This window comes from Pleurodeles waltl, chromosome 1_1 (genome assembly GCF_031143425.1).
Source record: "Pleurodeles waltl isolate 20211129_DDA chromosome 1_1, aPleWal1.hap1.20221129, whole genome shotgun sequence".
NCBI classification, from domain to species: domain Eukaryota; kingdom Metazoa; phylum Chordata; class Amphibia; order Caudata; family Salamandridae; genus Pleurodeles; species Pleurodeles waltl.
The window spans coordinates 404,462,693-404,481,736 of record NC_090436.1 but is presented as its reverse complement, the minus strand read 5'-3'; positions in this window follow the sequence as shown (position 1 = coordinate 404,481,736).

Genomic DNA, 19,044 nt, shown 5'->3' with positions numbered 1-19,044 from the left:
ACACGCCCACCCGTCAACTTCGCTCCGCCAACCTTGCACTCGCCGCCGTCCCTCGCATCCGCCGCACCACAGCAGGTGGGAAATCCTTCTCCTACCTGGCAGCCAAGACATGGAACTCCCTCCCCGCCAACCTCAGGACCACCCAGGACCACCCTGCATTCCGAAGGCAGCTCAAAACCTGGCTCTTCGAGCAGCAGTAACCCCCTCCCCCTAGCGCCTTGAGACCCTCACGGGTGAGTAGCGCGCTTTATAAATGTTTTTTGATGTGATTTGATTTGATTTCCAGCCCATCCCCTGCAGCCTCAGATGGCTGCCCACTGGTGCTGCTGCTGCTGGTGGTGGTTGTGGGGAGAAGCTCCAGCCCATCCCCTGCAGCCTTGGACGGCTGCACAACCATGGTTGGTGGTGGGGGCTCCGACTGAGTCCATGCACCAGGCCCCTTGTCCTTCTAGCCTGCTAGTGCAGGCCCCTTGCCCTTCCTGGCTGCTGGTGGGAATGGCTCCTTGCTCTTCAGGGCAGCAGCTGGTGCAGACCCCTTGCCCTTCCTGGCAGCAGCTGGGGATGGCTCCTTGCCCTTCCTGGTAGCAGCTGGGGATGGCTCCTTGCCCTTCCTGGCAGCAGCTGGGGATGGCTTCTTGCCCTTCCTGGCAGCAGCTGGAGATGGCGCCTTGCTCTTCTGAGCAGCACTTGGGGCTGGCACCCTTTCCGTGATGCTGGCTGGTGACCTGGATCGTTTAGCACCACGAGTTGCTGTGGACACTACTGGGCCCGTGGACTGGGTGGCTGAGGTGCTTGCCTGGGTTTTACCCACCATGGCCAGACGTGAAGGGCGGGGGGGAGGGGTATGGAAGAGGTCAATGGTGGAGAGGAAAAACGTCTTAGGGACATTGGGGTGGGAAGAGGGAGAAGGTTTGGGAGTGGAGGAAGAGGGAGTAGTTGTGGGAGGTGTCTGTCTGCTGTGTTTGGGTGCAGGTGCATGGGCTGGAGGCTGTTGTGAGGTGGATGGCTGAATGCTTGCATTTGTATGACTGGGGAGGGGGGCACAGAGTGGGAGAGGACATGTACATGGCTGTTGGGGAGGTGTCTGCCAGTGAGTTGTGTGTCCTGATAGGTGTGCTGGTGATGGCGGTAGTGGATGAGGATGTGGTGCCTGCAGGTGTGAGTGTAGCCGCAACTGGGAGGGAGGCGGAGGAGGAGGAGGAGGGAGACACAGTGGAGGCAGAGGATATTGGTATGTCTGCATCTGGATGGTGTTTGTGTGAGTGCCTATGGCATGAAGTGTGGTGCTTGTGTTTGCCTGAACCACTCTTGTGTGTTGTCTTGTGTGAATGCTGGTCTGCCTGTGTGCTTGGGATAGGTTAGGGTTGAGGGGAATGGGACTGGGTAGAGGAAGTTGGAGGGTGGAAACAGGGACAATGGCTGCCATCAGAGAGGAGGCCAGAGCCTGGATTGATCTCTGTTGGGCAGCCAAGCCAGTGTGAATGCCCTCCAGAAGTGCATGGTTTGTTGCATTTGGGCTGCCAGCCCCTGGATGGCATTCACAATGGTTGACTGCCCAACAGAGATGGATCTCAGGAGGTCAATAGCCTCCTCAACTGGGCAGCAGGGCTCACTGACGCAGGGCCTTTAGTGCCTGGGGTGAAGGAAATGCCCTCCTCCTGGGTAAATGGGCACAGGCAACTCAATGAGGGGCTTCTGGGAGGGCGGTGCTAGTATGGGGTGGCGGCTGTACCTGTAGCTGTCCACCACCAGCAGGGAGCTTCCATCGGAGGAGGTATCTGTGTCCGAACTGTCCCCTCCAGCCTCTGCCGTGGTGCTCCCCTCGCCCTCCATTCCACTGGTGCCCTCACCGTTGGTGGAATCTGCCTCCTGGGTCCTGTGGGATGCAGCTCTCTCCGTCGCCGGTGCCTCTGCTCCTCCACCAGATGATGCTAATGCACAGAAGGACAGGATGACAAAACAAAAAGGGGGGGAAGAGACAAAGGAAACACTTAGTCAATGGCTGCACCAACACCACCATTGGTGTACACAGCAACCTCACACACAGTGAATAGCCCTATGCACTATGCAGTGCACTACCAGTAACAATGCTAGTCACCAGGGCATGGGGAGGGACACATACCGCCAACTGCAACATACCTGGGATCCACACAGCCCTATCCAGTAGTGGATGCCTACTAGCTAGGTAGGAGGAATATCACATCAGAACCCTGCCCAACATGGAACCCACTCTGCGATGTCAGGCCTGGCCTAGGGGCGCCCACAGACACACATCCCCCACCCGGGTACCACCCTACTATGCTGAATTTGTAATGATGGGCATGTACTCACCCCCTTGTGGCTGCTGTGATGCCCTCAAGTGCCCTTCCAGCTCTGGATAGGCCACCACCAGTATGTGGGCCATCAGGGAGGCCAGGGTTCGATGGGCACCCCTTCCTCATTGGGAGGCCATCCCCATCTGGGCCTCCGCCGTCTTCCGTGCCCAGCGTCTCAGGTCCTCCGACAGTGGGTGCTCCACCTGCCGTAGACCTCCAGGGTCCACACGTCCTTGGCAATGACACACCATATAACCTTCTTTTGATGGGCGCTGACCTGCAGAGAAAATACACACAGGGAAAGGTATTAGTCAGACCGTCATGCTTGTTACACTCATGGCCCACCATACCCCTTCCCATCCCCATTTGCACAGACATGGCCTGGCACACAAGCTGCATGTCGCCCAGAGGACATCCACCAACGGGACATCCACCAACCCCCCCACATGAGGCCTTCACACACACACTCCATGCATTCATGCCACATGCATCGTGCTCACAGTGCACTCACCTGTTGGTCTGGAGGCCCATACAGAAGTCCATACTGGGGTAAAACCCCCTTCCACCAGTCGGGTTGACACCGTCGAGGTGAAGGCAGGGGCCCTTTCCCCAGTCACACAAGCCATGGTAGGTTCCAGACACAGGTCACAGCAGCACATGTAGTGTAGGTCCTCTCCTATTGAAGGTCAGGTAGCAAGTGAGTGAACAGAGAGAAAATAGCGGTGACGTCCGCGGCGGTGCATACTGTCACCGCCGGCGTACATCACAATTGGCCAATGTACCCCATAGGGGCCTATATTATCCAATGAGGCGTTGCACGATGGTTCCCGACCACCTCCAGCAACGGAGCATGTCAGCCGAATTACCTCACTTCCTCCTGTCTATCCACACAGGACAGGCAGACGCCATTTCAGGGGGAGGGGCGCCGGCCCTGGATTACAACTGCATCACAGTTCACAATTGTACATTCTGGACAAATGCCACATATACATTTCAAAATAACATCATGCATTGTACTGTTGTGGCTACGATGTACAGTTTATGACCGGCACCTCACTCTTTTTCCCCCTAGATTGCAACCGCTGCGGATGAATAGGAGATGGAGACATACCCCCATGTACAGACCCCTGGTGGACTTGGCAACAATGGAGGACAGGCACATTATCCTCACCTACAGACTTGACAGGGCCACAATCACGGAGCTGTGTGCCCAACTAGAGCCTGACCTGATATCTGCTATCCGTCACCCCACTGGAATCCCCCCTCTTGTGCAAGTTCTATCAGTGCTCCATTTCCTGGTAACTGGTTCTTTCCAAGTGACTGTGGGCTTGGCAGCAGGAATGTCACAGCCAATGTTCTCAATAGTGCTGAAAAGAGTGTTCTATGCCCTGATTAAACACATGTGCAGCTACATTGTTTTCCCCCAAGTGGATGATTTGGCCACAGTGAAGGCTGACTTCTATGCAATGGGACATATCCCCAGCATAATTGGGGCGGTTGATGGAACACATATTGCATTTGTTCCCCCCCACCCCTGCAAAATGAACAGGTCTTCAGAAATCAAGAGAGTTTTCATTCCATGAATGTCCAGATGGTGTGCCTGGTGGACCAATACATCTCCCACGTCAATGCGAAGTATCCTGGGTCCGTGCATGATGCCTTTATCCTGAGGAATAGCAGCATCCCAAATGTGATGGCCCAACTACAGAGGCACCATGTGTGGCTAATAAGTGAGCCCTGGTTCCTACCCACTGGATGTTGGTGTATGGGTATGGTGTGGGCCATAAGGGATAGTGTGTGGCTAAATGCTGTCCCCCGATATTTGCAGATGACTCTGGTTACCCAAACCTATTATGGCTACTGACCCCTGTGAGGAATCCCAGGACAAGGGCAGAGGAACGTTACAATAAGGCATATGGGCGAACAAGAAGGATTTTCAAACGTACCTTTGGCCTCCTGAAGGCCAGGTTTCGGTGCCTCCATCTAACAGGTGGATCCCTGTGCTACTCACCCAAGAAGGTGTGCCAGATAATCATGGTATGCTGCATGTTGCATAACCTTGCCTTGAGACACCATGTGCCTTTTCTGCAGGAGGTGGAGGCTGGAGATGGCCGTGTGGCAGCAGTGGAGCCTGTGGACAGTGAAGATTAGGATAAGGACAACAGAACTGCAATGATTCAACAATATTTCCAATGACACACAGTGTCAAAGACAGTGGTACTTCACATTTCATTGTCATTTTTTTGTTTAACATTGTCACTGGCAGGCTGTGATTTCCCACTTCTATCGCCACTCACCGTACCATTTGGTAAATCTTTTTGCAGATGTTGGTGCCCCACTATCGCTCCTGGTGTGTTCACTGCAGCCAACTACAGGTCTATCCTATGTGCACATTACTGCACAGTTAAATTAAAATGTTTGAACCTTGTTAAACGAATACATACATAACAAATGTAACATACTCCATACTTGTATTTTTACAAAGTGTGTTTATTTAAGTGCTAAGAAGTAGAGGGGCAAGTGTACTGAGCTGGGGTGATGATGAAGGAAAGTCCAAGGTATTGTTCCAGTCTATTTGTAGCACAGGTGCATTGTCCAAGAGGGCATAGGAAAGGGAGCAATGGCAGTTCAAGGTGGACAGGGTGACAGAGTTGGACACAAGGGTGACAATATGGAGAGTCTTATTTCTTGGTGGGTGTCTTGGCAATAGTCTTTGGCTTCTGCCTGGATCACAGGGAACATTTGCGGGGTGGTTCTCCTTCTGCAGGAGGAGGAGTGCTGATGGCCTGTTGGTCCTGTGGCAGGGCCTCCTGGCCACTAGCGGCAGCGGAGGTGGAAGATTGTTCAATTGTCTGGCTAGTGGCAGGGGCCCGCTTTTGTGAGGCTGCCTCCCTCATGATGTTGGCCATGTCTGCCAGCACCCCTGCAATGGAGACCAGGGTGGTGTTAATGGCCTGCAAGTCCTCCCTGATCCCCTGGTACTGTCCCTCCTGCAGCCGCCTGTTCTCCTGCACGTTGTCCAGGATCTGGCCCAGCATATCCTGGAAATGTTGGTATGCTCCCAGGATCTCAGTGAGTGCCTCCTGGAGAGTCGGTTCCCTGGGCCTCTCCTCGCCCTGGCGAACTGCACTCCTCCTAGCTTCCCTGTTGTCCTGTGCCTCTGTCCCTTGAACCGTGTGCCCACTGCCACTGACCCCTGGTCCCTGATTGTCTTGGGTATGAGGTGTGCCCTGAGGTCCCTGTAATGGTGGACACACTGCTGATTGACATATCCTGGGGACAGAGGTATGGAAATACTGGGTGGGTGCTGTGGTGGTGTTTCCAGATGGGAGAGGCTCTGTGGTGGTGTGTGACTGTGCCTGGGTAACCGACTGTCCGGAGGTCCCTGATGGGCCAGATTGGTCATCCAGATCCAGGCGAGCCGAGTCGCTGTCATCTCTGCGGGCCTCTTCTGTGGGAGTACTGGATATTGCTGGCACCTCTCTTCCGGTGACATTGGCTGGGATACCTGTGGGGATGTAAATGTAGTGTTGTTGTTTCTGTGTGTGACTTTTGTGCATGGGTGGGTTGATCTCCTAGGTTATATTTGCCCTGACATCTTTAACTTGTGTGAGTTGGTATGTGGTGGGCTAGCTGATTCTCTCCAGTGTGCATGCTTTAGTGATAGGTGTCCATGCAGGTCTGTGAGTGGTGTCCATGCATTGGTGGTGCATGCAGGGCTTGGCATTGGGATGGATGAGATGTGATGGTGGGGTGTGTGGGTAGTGGTGTAGTGATTGGAGTGAGGGTGGGGTATGTGATGGCATGCAGGTAGGCAGATAGGGGGATGATAGTAGTAGAGAGTTGACTTACCAGAGTCCAGTCCTCCTGCTACTCCTGCCAGGCCCTCAGGATGCATGATTGCCAAGACTTGCTCCTCCCATGTTGTTAATTGTGGGGGAGGAGGTGAGGGTCCTGCGTCAATCCTCTGTACAGCTAGTAGGTATCTTGCTGCAATGGAACACACCTTCCCCCATAGGTCGTTCTGCCTCTTCCTGATGTCGTCCCTTGTTCTGGGGTGCTGTCCCACAGCGTTGACCCTGTCCACGATCCTCTGCCATAGCGCCATCTTCCTAGCAATGGATATCTGCTGCACCTGTGCTCCAAATAGCTAAGGCTCTACCCGGATGATTTCCTCCACCATGAGCCGTAGCTCCTCCTCAGAGAATCTGGGGTGTCGTTGTGGTGCCATGGGTTTTGTGTGAGTACTGTGGGTGAGGGTGTGTAGGGTGATGTGTTGGGGTGTCTGTTATGAGGTGCGTGGGTGGTGTATAGGTGATGGTGGTGTGTGGCTCTGGTCTTGTCTGTGGTCTTGCTGTCTCTCTCTGGTGGCAATAGTTTGTAATGGTAAAGGGTTGTGGGATATATGGGTGGGTGTTTTATAGTGGTGTGGGTGCATGGGTGTGGTGTGTGTATGGGTGTCAGGTATGTGTTATTTAAATTGACCAATGTAGTGGTGTTTTGTTTGAGTGTGAATATTTTGAGCTCGGCAGTATGTACCGCCAATGGTTTACTGCCGCTGAATGTCCACTGTGGTGATTCGTGGATCATAATGTGGTGGGCGTTGTTCTGTTGGCGCAACAGTGAGGGTTTTGATACCGCCAGTTCATCACTGACCTTTGGTGTGGTGGACTTGTGTCTGTGACTGAATAGTGACGGATTGGTGTGTGTGTGTCATAAAGTGGTGAACAGATATACGCCGCCGCCGCGGTATGTTAGCGGCAGTCAGCATGGCGGTAAGTGGGATTTACCGCCAATGTCATAATGAGGGCCTCAGTATTAAAAACAATATCCTAGCCATGTTATAGTCCCAGTCCAGCAGGTGCTGGGAAAATGGAAGGGTTTGTGCTGTGACTGAAAGATGCGCTGGTGTGGGGGCAGGCCTGTGTATAACAACAAGTAAGCATATTGTGTGCCTCTGTAAGAGCAATAAACAAAACTCCCAACTCCAAGGAAGGCAAAGTAATGTCTAGCTGCCCAAACAGGTAACTTATGCCCCTAATCTCCTGGACCTTGAGGAATCCTGCTATAGCTTGCCGCACATTTCCTTGAGTGTAAAGGAGGTTGGCCCACCAGTAAGGGTAGGTGTGGGTGTAAGCAGTGTGTCACAAGGTGAAGGAGGGGTTTGATTTGAAATGACACTGTTGAGGTTAAGTGTGTCAAGCATCCCAAGCACCCTAGCTATAGATAGCCACACAAATATAAAGTGGTAGATCAGAACATCAGGGGGCAGGTGCCCCCCGAGCAGCAACCTCCCCTCAGGCCCAAAGCCAGAAAGCTGTGGTGCCCTACTCACATCCAGTTAGGCAGCCATCTATTGTTTGTGGCATAACAATGAGTAGACCAGCTGAGGCAGCACTGTGATCTGAGGCTCTCGACTCTGCAACTGATGATGCTTTACCTCTGTCATTGATGGAGTTGAGCGCTGGGCGGTTGCTTGCTGTGCCCAGTCTACCAAGAAAAATGGCAACAGGCCCATAGTTGCAATGCCAGTGGACAGCCATGTCTCAAAGAAAGCAACATGGTCTGACCCCTCAACGCCCTTCGGGAAGCCAACAATACGCAAGTTATTATTACGCAACCTGCCCTCTGCATTTTCTCCTCTGCTCTCCAGCACATGGACTCTGACTATAAGGTCCCTGACCTTTCCCTCAAGGACCACTGTAGTCAGTTGAAGGGTTTGGAGGGCAGTTTCCATTTAGGCAAATCGAGCAGATAGTTTCCATTAATTATGACGCAGCAGGCTCATTTCAACTTCCACTGCATCCTCTCTGCCTCCCAGGTCCTGTCTGGTGTTGGTGATGGCCATGAGGATTTTGTCAAGCTTGGTGTCCACGGGATCCAGCTGTTCCATGGAGGTGCCGGTCAGTGGCATGACGGCAAGAGCAGGCTCCTGGAAACTCCCTTGAGTATCCGTTTGAAGGCCCCGGGGGGGCTCCACTGGTTTCTCACCAATTTTCTCAACACAGGCCCTTATTTTGGGGGTGATCAGGAAAGGACCTCTGTTTCATTGGTGGGTTTCTCAAACACTGATGAATGTGGATCCATGGTACTTCTGGGTCCTGGCTAGACTTGTTTGTCCAGGCAGGTGCAGTCCAGGTACCAGTGGGGTCAGAAATTCCCATTGGAGGGCTTGACACCACAGCCTGAGGGATGGTACCACAAGTCTACCAGGACCTGCCTCACCCCCAAGCTCCAATGCCCAAGTCACTCTCCACTGGGGAGGGGGGCACGAGCAGTCCCACTGAAGAATTAATGTGGTTGGCCCACTCAGACAAAGGCAACTCCCTTCGCATCACCACTCTCCCTCCATCTCTGCTCTGACAGCTGCTCTTACTGCAGCACTTGTGGAGCTTCTTTTCACCACACACTGCTGTCCAGCACCATTGTGCAGTATCCCCAGGCACAACCAGGGGGTGAACAACCACCAGTAAAGAAAGCAGGGGAGTAATGGGGCTACAGTCTATTGCTGATTTCTGCCCCGTAGCAGAGCTGCAGAGGGGACATTGGTGGGGACTCAGCACCTTGAGCCACCTCTCAATTGGGCCTCTGGGCTCACCACCATGGCTGCTGCACAGCACAACTCCTCACCTGCTCCACACACAGCGACTGCCAAATGGGCCCAAGTAGACAGCGTTGCACCTTCCGCCCACTGGCAGTCAATGGAAGTGAGTTAAGCAATGCACAGGGCCTCGGGGGCCACAGCTCCCACCCACAATGTCCACTTGGGCAGCAGGCCTTAAGCCAATGCCTCCCTGGTCACAGGGCCCAAGAACAGTGACTACCCACAGGCAACCACTTGCCAACCATATAGTATGTGGTAGGTGCTTGCTTGGCATCTTCGCCCAGATGGGTCCGGATCTCAGGTCCCTCTAAGACCAACTCCCTTTGAGTAGCTGATTCACCCTGAGCACACGGCCAGGTTGGCTGCAGGACATAGCCTGTGAGCAGCCTACCCCCACACCATGCATGGCCTTCTAGCATGCACAGTGTGCAGCTGGTCTCAAAGATCTTGGCTGTACTCAGGCAGATTTATTGACTTTGTCAAAGAGTCACAACATCAAAATATAATAAGAGAGGCTATTGGCTTTATCAAGGTATAAGCATATCAATATATAAAGCAGATCTATCATCTTTCTCCAAAAATCATATGTTTCATCTAATGTATATTTCAATAATTTACACAATGCAGTGTTTATTGATATTGATTACTATAAAAAAAGTTAAATAAAGTTATATAATTAATAAAAAATATCTGTAAGTCCTTCTTTTAACATCGTTTTTAATATTACATTTTATGGGTGAAAATGTTAAAATATACAATCAGAGCCATATCTTTCTTTATTTTAAAAGAAATAAAAACATGTCTTGGAGTCTTTTTTTAAACATTTTTTGGCCTACAAAATGCAATCATAAAAACAACCACAAGAGGGCGTTGCACTCCAGATGAAAAGCATAGAGCTCCAGCTAGGAGTGCATTAAAAAATATGTTAAGTACTCCTGGTGTTAAGCTTTTTTCTTAATGTTGCTGAGGGGGCTGCAGGGCTCTGTGCAGCCCCTAACACATTGAAAAAGGCTTGTGATGTCCCTCCATATTCTAGAGACACCACCAAGCTAAATAAATTATAAAAAAAGCCATTGCAGGGCATTATTGGGCACCCCTTCAAGGAGCAGTGGATAATAAATTACCAGATCCTGTTTCTAATCTATTATTCATTTTGATAACCCAATGCCACACTGGGGCACCCTTTTTTCATATTCATTTGGAAGGGGGCACTCAGCCCCACTCCCTGAGTGTTTAGGGCCCTAGGGACTCCATTTCCTGGGGCTGTTTTCTTCACATAAAATGTGGACTCAGCCCCCCTCCCTGACCCTTTAGGGCCCTAGGGATCCCATCCCCAGGTCTTTTGTTTTTTAAAGGGCAGCCTCTATTGACTCTCTGAGTCAATAGAGACCCCAGGGAACCCGTCCTTCATAGCCTTACATGGGTGTCTTGGTGCCTAACCGGTGCACCCACAAGACTCTATGCTGGAGGCCACAGGGAAGCACTAGGGCCCCTGCAGCCCCACTAGCTCTCCCCATGGACCCATCCCCATCAGGCAAGAGCAGGTCACTGCTCCTGCTGTGCAGAAGCAATATGAGTTTCCATGCCCCCAAGAGCATAAGCAGGAACACACATGTCTGCTATCACCCAGCTGGAGGATTTTTAAAACTCCTGCCAGGAGGGAGCAGACAAACTTTCCTTGAGTGTGTTCCTGTGGGCAGGTAAACTACTGTGTCTCAGGAGTGAGACACAGTTAGTGAGCTGGCCCTGCAGGATGGGGTCCCTGGCTCGGGAGCCACATGCCCCCTCCTCTGTCTTTAGAATTTGGCCCTGTGGTTACCAGAGCACAGTAGAGACCCTGGAAAGGCAGAGGCATGCCTTCTCTCCTTTAAATGCATTCGGCCTCTGGGTTGGGGGTCCCTGGGCCCAAGAGCTGCTTTGGCATGGGAGCACCTCTCACACTCCTTTCCCCCATTTTACAGTGAAGACTGCCCTGGTCCATCCAAGGAGCTATTAATTAAAAAATTTAAAAATCACTTTTTTATGCTGTGATTCCACAGAAGTCATGCAGGATTTATTTATTTTTTTGTCCGCCCTCCACCACAAGGACTTGGGGGCAGAGTATCCCTACCAGGCCCCCTTATATCTTTTTTTTAAACTATGTCAAGACACGGACTAAGGGCCTGATTTATAGTTTGGGGGATTGGATACTCCGTTCTAAATATGACGAATATCACATCCATCATGTTACAATTCCATCATAGCCTATGGAAATTGTAATACAGCGGACAGGATATCCATTACATTTGTGATGGAGTAACCCCTACCCCAAGCTCTAAATCAGGCCTTAGGTCCCAGTGTCCTCTAATGGCTGTTATAACTTTTTTCCCATCTTGCGGCCAGCCAATCAAAGCACTTGCTCCCGCATTTGATAATACCCAAGGGGAAAAGTGCAGCCTAGGACAATCAGAATGCTGAGAATCTTTGAAAGCTGGGTTTGAGAGTTCCTTGAGCCCAATCTTCCAGATGTACAAACATTTTTTATCAATAATTTCTCAAAAACTACTTAACAGATATACATCAACTCACAAAAGGTATGCGTTCTGTATCAAGATCCTGCTTTCTATCAAATTTGGTGTAATTTCATTCAGCAGTAACGCTATAAAAAAAAAGTATATGGAAATTAGATATGGATTTTGTGTTTTGAGACCCCCCTTTTTTCTCAGCCCTTGCTTGATAGATCACCCCAAAACATTCCATTAAAAAAAATGCAATTAAAAACTAAATTTTAGAAAGTTTTCGGAGGATTCATCAAACAGTGCTAAAGTTATTAGCAAACCAAAAAAGGTATGAAAATGAAGGCCTAGCCAGAAGTAGCGTGTGACAGCTGCCATAGAGATATTGGTTATAACTTTGGCACAGTTTGACCAATCTCCATGAAGCGTTCCAAAAAGGTGCTACTTTTTGAATAGTTTGTGCATGGAAAGTGCCGGGATGATCCATCAAGCAGATAAAACACCAAATCCCCATTCACTTTCCATAGACTTCCTTGAAATTACACCAGACTTGGCTGGAAGCTAGATCTTGGTCTGCAGATTGTGCTTTTTGTAATTTGTTGCAAATCTGTTCAGTAGTTTTTAAGAAATTAAGGTTAAAATATAATTCTATATCTCGACGGTTGGGTCCGCGAGGAGCTAGAGAGAATCTTGTGGTAATGCCAATTTAAAAAAGAGCGTTCTGATTGGCCCAGGGAGCTTTATTTCCCTTGGGCCATCTCGCTTCCACCTACTGGGAGCAAACACACGTTTCCCTGCCTGCCCTGGTGCAGGCAATGAAACTACAATGTCCCAGGGCAGGTGGCCCACTTCCCTCACTGAATATGGCCCTGGGGATGGGCTCCCCTGAGCTTATAATTAATTAATTCAGCCCAGCAGTAGCAAAAAACCTGTGTGAAACATAATGAATACAAGTGGTCAACTGTCACCTGCACAGAGTTCCTCTTCAATACAAAGATTTATAACATGCTCAATATCACTACACCTCTAATACCTCTACACACCTATGGTGGACTAGGAGCACATGCGTTTTGCAAACACTTATACCGATTAGCTGGAAACAGGCCATACAAAATTAGATAGAAAAGTAATATGGTAGTTACCCGTCGCTATGTAAACTATAGAACAAATTAGCACACTCATTGGATGATGGCAACAATGATTTCATCAGAGATATCATCAATAATGTCTTCTGAGATGTAATCAGTGATGTCATAAATGATGTCATAGAATATGGCAGGAGATATGGAGTATGTGAGGTCATAAGCAGTCCATAGTGGTGTGACAAGTTAAAGTAAGCTCAGCTAATTATAACTGGTGAATCTCTATTTTTTTTAGTTTAAACGTTAATGTTGTCACTCTTTTAATCAGCCCTCAAACTATGTAGAGCTTTAACATTGTCACGGTTTCGAGGATTATGTGGCTTGAAGGAGCAAATTATGCAGTACACGTATCTAAATTATGTGACAAAAATGTATGCAGCATACTCTCTGACACTATTATTTTCATTACTTTGTGGGAGGAGGAACTATACTCATGAAACCTGCAAATTAAACAAATTATCCTTAACAAATAAGTATATGCTTCAGCTACAGAACTGAATATATCCATTGGCCCTCACCATTATCTATCTTGTTATCAATAATTTACTTCTGAAAGGTAAAAAAAAACTAAACGTTGTAGTTTGGTTCAGGGCTCATTATTAGCTGCACTCTGAATAAAACACTGTTTCAAGCTAAATATCACAAAATAAACATGTAATATAATGTTACATTGTCAGGAAGATGGTCCAGTATTGTCTTCTATTTATTACTTCTTTACCTTATCCATCCTTTATATCTTTTGTGTTTAGAGCAAGTTTGCATGCTTTGCACATTTTACATTTTATGCAACCATTATTTTTACCTCAGGCTTGTTCTAATCATTTTTTCGGTTCTTCAAAATGATTTCCAGTCATTAGATTTTCCAAGGCTGACATTTTTTTGTATGTTATTTTAGGACTTGACTCTATCTTCATCCTCCCAAATTAAATTGCAAGACTGTTAAAGGAACCTTCTGATTTGATTGCTTTCTTTTGAGTAGGGCAACATAAGTATATTTTTAACATTCTCTGGACACTCTATTAATTTCTGTTTCGTCTATGTGGTCAATGTTTCAGTTAGCTTCTTTTCGCTCTGTTGATTCTATTTTCAATTGATCTTTCTGAATATGGTTGTGGCAAAATCTTTTTGCATAGCTGGGGGAAAAGGAGATGCTCATAGGAGAAAAAAATAAAAGAAGAAGGCAAACAAATGACAAGAAGTAAAAGAAATAAAAGAATAATGTGCAACACAATTTACTTACTGTTTATGTAGTAGAACTTACATGTAATCTCAAATACTTGAGAAGCACTATTTGCAAACAAATATTAGCACACTTCCACGAAATTAACAATCATGACTACACATGCAGTGGCAAAACAATATGAAAATACCACACAGATGATTACTCAAGTGTGAAATACTATGATATTGTCACAGTCATAAAAATGAAAGAGGAGGTGACAGAGAACACGTCAAAACCTACATACATTACACGGTTGAAGACAAGAATCCCTCCTGGACTAAATGTGAATGAAGTATTACATTGTAATAAAAAAGAAAAGCAATAAATTATTTATGCTAGATGATAGGATGATGCATAAATGTAATACACCATATAAATATACCCACTAAGGGACTCATCTTAGCACTCTAGAAAACTATACAGTTCACTACAGCAAACATAGATATAGATAATAGAGTAAAATCTTGAATATTAAGTAACAGGCCGCGTGTGAAGAGAAATTGTATACATCAAAAACGTATGCCCACTAAGGGTGCAATCATATATTTCTATAAACTGAAAAGCTCATCAGAAATAAATATGATAAAAGGAAATTTCTGAAAATTGTATACACAAACTATTTGATTCACAGTAAATTTCAATGGGTTTGTGAAGTTTTGCAGATCTCAGAATTTACATTAAGGAATGACTGGGACAGAACTATTGAAGGAAAGGGAAAGGATATAAAAAGTAGTGATCAAATTCTGTATAGGTCAAAACACATTGATGATATTTTGTTTTTTTGTAAATTAATGAACTGTAATAATTTGCCTCTTTGTGTGCCACAGCTGATCAGGGAGATTTATGAAGAATATATAGTGAATGTTCATTGGCTTGGTACCATTGTTTGCGAAGATTATATGTAAATATATGTTTTCACTTAAAAGAAAACTACAGTTAAATGCAGTTATGGTTACAAATGTATGCTAAAAAGCATGAAAATTAGCAAATTATGATTAGCACCTTAAACCATAATTCACAATACAGTCATACAGATGCAGTGCTCATTACTTAACCTTTGATATAACAGATGCAATTGGCAATTGTGAGAAAAGGCCTCTTTTTGACATGATTAGCCTCCACTTTTTGCCTGGTATGTGACGTAGCCTAGAAGTTGTTACTGCTAACCAGGATCCCAGGGCCAGAGTTCTTTCCCTAAACTGTTGTGATGCATTGGCACAATTGGCAATACCTTTAGCTGCCACTATAAGTCCCCAGTAAGTGGCACCTAGATACACAGGACATGGGGTGCTAAGAGTAGGCCCCTGAGAGCAGCAGAACTAATTGTGCCACCCTCTAGGGCCCTGCATCCAGATGCACCCAGTCCTACCAGTGTAGACTGAGTGTTCTGGTGCACACCAAAGCTCAAACTCGACATAGCAAGCTGCCTGTGTGCCCTGTCCACTATACACTGCATACACTATGGGTAAGACATCCCATTAGCAGGTCTTCCAGCCCTAAGGCAGGGTGCACCATAATGTATGTGAGAGCATAGCTGCATGAGCAATATGCCCCCACTGTGTCCTTGCCAAACCTGGGACATAGTGAGTGAACAGAGCTGCCATTTTGATACATGTGCTGAACACTGGTCAATACGAGTTTCACAGCTACACGATGGCCACTCTGAACCCTGGGTTGTTTGGTATCAAGCAACTAAGAATGATAAATCCAAACTAGTACCAGTGTTGGATTTATTATAACATGTACAAGGGTTACCTTAGAGGTGCACTCTGCCAAAGCTAACTCCCATTGCATGGTTGGTGACTGGTCCAGACTAGCCTGCCACTGCCAGACACAAATCTGCCCCTCTGGGGTGAGGGCCTCTGCCCTCTGGAATGCACAGCAAAGCCCTTCCTGGTGGAGGTGCCAACACTCCCTCCCCCAGGAATGTGCACTGTCCTGTTGGCGAGCTTCAAATTGCTTACCGCCTTTAAAACTCACCTCCAGGTCTGCTGCTAGCAGCAAATGGCTGCCCTGTTACAAACCCCCACTTTTGGCCGGAGAAATGCTAGGAAATTCAAACAAAGGATAGGAGGAGTGGTCCTACCTGGCATGCTCCACTCCTAAGGTGTTGCATGTGAGGTGGACTCTCCATTTCATTTTCCTCCAGCTTTGACGGAAGGAAAATAGCCAATTAGATGTAGTGAAGGGACCTCTGCCCACCGGAAGTGGTCAATTAGTGGGTGTAGCCACCCTACGGTAGATAACCCATTGGTCATTACCAGGTTCCCCCTAAAATGGCCACTAAATACAGTGTTTAGTGGGCATTCCTAGACACAGAACTCAGATTCAATGGACAGAAGAAGACCAGCAACAAGAAGATCCAAGTCACGAGAACTGTGGATCTGCTGCAACAAAGAAAAGGCTACAAGCCCTGCCTGCTGCACCCAGGACCGAACAATCACTGCTGAGGAGCTGCTGGACCTCCAGGTTTCACAAAGTGCCAGAAAACTCCCTCCAGAGTGAAGGTACCACTCTAAATCCAAAAGGAACCAACAAGCCTGTGAGGCCCACTTCACTGACCGGATGCTAACTCCAGAACTGGGCACCGCACTTCGACCAAACTTCACACCAAAGACTGTGAGGACAAACCCTTCCAGTGTGCCAAGTTGGGTGGCACTGCACCCTCTAGCGGTTGAACCACATCAATACCCTGGGTATTAGTCACCTATCTTCAGACATCCAAAAAAACAGTTCATCCAGAACTGCAAAAGGACAAGGAGGAAGCCCCAAGGGACTTCAGAAACAACATGATCTTCCACCAGAGCACCCCCGTTATCCTGCAGTCGACCCTTAAACCCATTTACCTTCTGCTTCTAAGGGCATCCTTGTGCACAGCTCCTGGATCACCAATTTGCTCTGCACCCGGCTGCACTGTGCTCTACACTGAAGACCCAGCTGTGCCCAAGGGTCCCCCACCCCTTGCAACCTCGACACTCCAAGGGGACCCCCAGGATTCACCTTTAAACTTACATGTGCAGTGCTTTTCCAAGTGGTCCCTCGCAGTGGCACTGCACTAGCTCCAGAGACCTTTTCCTGCTGCTCCCACTGGAACTGGGAGCCTCCACAATGTCTCCAGCTGGCAGAGTATACCCACCGATGACCTCAACCAACCTGCAAAAGAGGAACTTGGTAACCCTACTGGTGATTTTACATGTATTTTTGGAGGTTATCCTCCATTGATTCCTATGGTGCGTGATTACGCACAAAAAGACTATTATTATTAAACTTCAAAAATTCATATCTCAAAAAGTACTTATCCGATTCTGATGATCTTCATCTTAAAATGTATATAAAAATCGGAAGTATTTTTATATATTGGTCTTGAGTTATTCCTTTAAGTGTGTGAGTTGCAAGATTGATGTTGTTAGTACAACAAATGTTTTGCACTTCTCCAAGATTGGCCTAACTGCTCAACCAAGCGACCATAAAAATTAGAGCATTAGGTGGTCTAATTTTTACTCCTGTAAGTCAACATGTGGTTGCCTGGACTCCCTGCACAGTGTCTAGCTTTGCACACTACATTGAGAGCCAGCCTCCTAAAGTAATGTCATAAATGATCTTACAGATAAGATGTCAGATTAAACATCACATTATCTTTAACAATATAAATGAGATAAGTATTAATATACCAGTAATAATTAATATTATTAATATTAATTGATTATGTGTTGTTATTCAGGGTCTGCTGTTAGTTAATGATGTGCTTTTAGGTGTTATTACTTAGTGATTTAAATATTTAGAGATCATAGAGACTGCATTTGGAGTACATGCTATGGTATAGATGGCTGCCTCATGATTAATGGAAAATGGAATTAACCGTAACTTGCAAATTTCAGTCTTTTCATATCTAGTGTATTCATAACCGCTCTGTAGTTTTCAAAGTGAATTTCTTAGATTTTTTAAGCATTATTTTAAGGTTATTACCAAACCTATACATATATTTACCATAACCTTGTGTTTTCAGTGAATTTCTGCATTTGCTTACCATATGCCACATGCAACTCGCTAACCATAGGTGGCCAACCACTTATTCTGACAGCCGCCAGGCATAAGTAGCAAAGATTGGCCACAGCAAAGACCCTGTATCCAACCTGCCATGGTCAGCTAATACCCGCTGCACATGACCTGTAGCCACTCGTAGCAGGAGTTGGCCTGCAGCCTTCCCCCCCAAATGTGGCCAACCCCTATTATGCTTGGCCTTCAGCAGTGCACAATGGTTGTTGGCCAACAGGCAGGTCCTGCAGCATGGGCTGTGCTGCCTCAGTGTGCACAACCTTTGGCCATGTGCAGCACGGGTTCGCTGCAGGACCTGACCTACTGCAAGGCCCTGTTTTTTTATGTTTAAAGGGTTCACTGACCCTATGGTCAGGTCCGCAGGCTCTTGCAAACTCTTGAACCCATGCTAGACCTCCCACGTGGCTTGCAAAACTGGCAGTGGGTTTGCTAACTCAACATGAGGTTCAACAATAATCCAAAACTACTTGCTATGGATTTGCAGGACTTGGGAGGCCAGCATATGGTCCACATCATACCCAGCCTCAGGTTCTGCGTTCCCAACAACAAAATCAGCATGTTTTACTATTTTGCAACTAAAATGGTTCCTCTTTAGGTCTTCCTTCCTGAGCTAAGGGATCAAGAAATGTTGCCACTGCTCCCTTTTGGTTCATTTATTTTTCTTTTTCAGATCAAGGGACCAAGTTCCTACACCATGCAATGGTGACCCCCAACATTGTTTCTTCAAGTTGTGGCCAGGCAAACAAACTGTTCTGGATTTGCTGATAGTGACTAAGTAGTTCTGGTTAGGTCACAGTTTATATTTATCAAAAGAAATTGTCTTGCTTATAATTTTGACACTTTCTGGAAAATATGTACAAAGGTTTCCAAAAATATCCTGTGGAGTGTCTTCAAATATTTCCGCACACAAGTTTAAAGTTAGTTCAATTGACATTTAATGAAGAGTGAAGGCACAAAGTAGAAGCTGCTAGAAAAATATGTAGAAACATATCCAACTGTCTGTAGGTTTGTACTTAACAACAAGCATTCTAACCTAGGACGTCAAGAGAACCAATGATTGCTGGCCTGTACCATGCCCTTCAAATGTGGCCAACCACCATGCAAGGTCTTCTGCAGTACTCAATGGTTATTGACCAGGTCCTGCAGCCTCAATGTGCACAGTCTCTGTAAGTGCACAGCAGGGGTTGGCTGCAGGGCATTACATACTGCA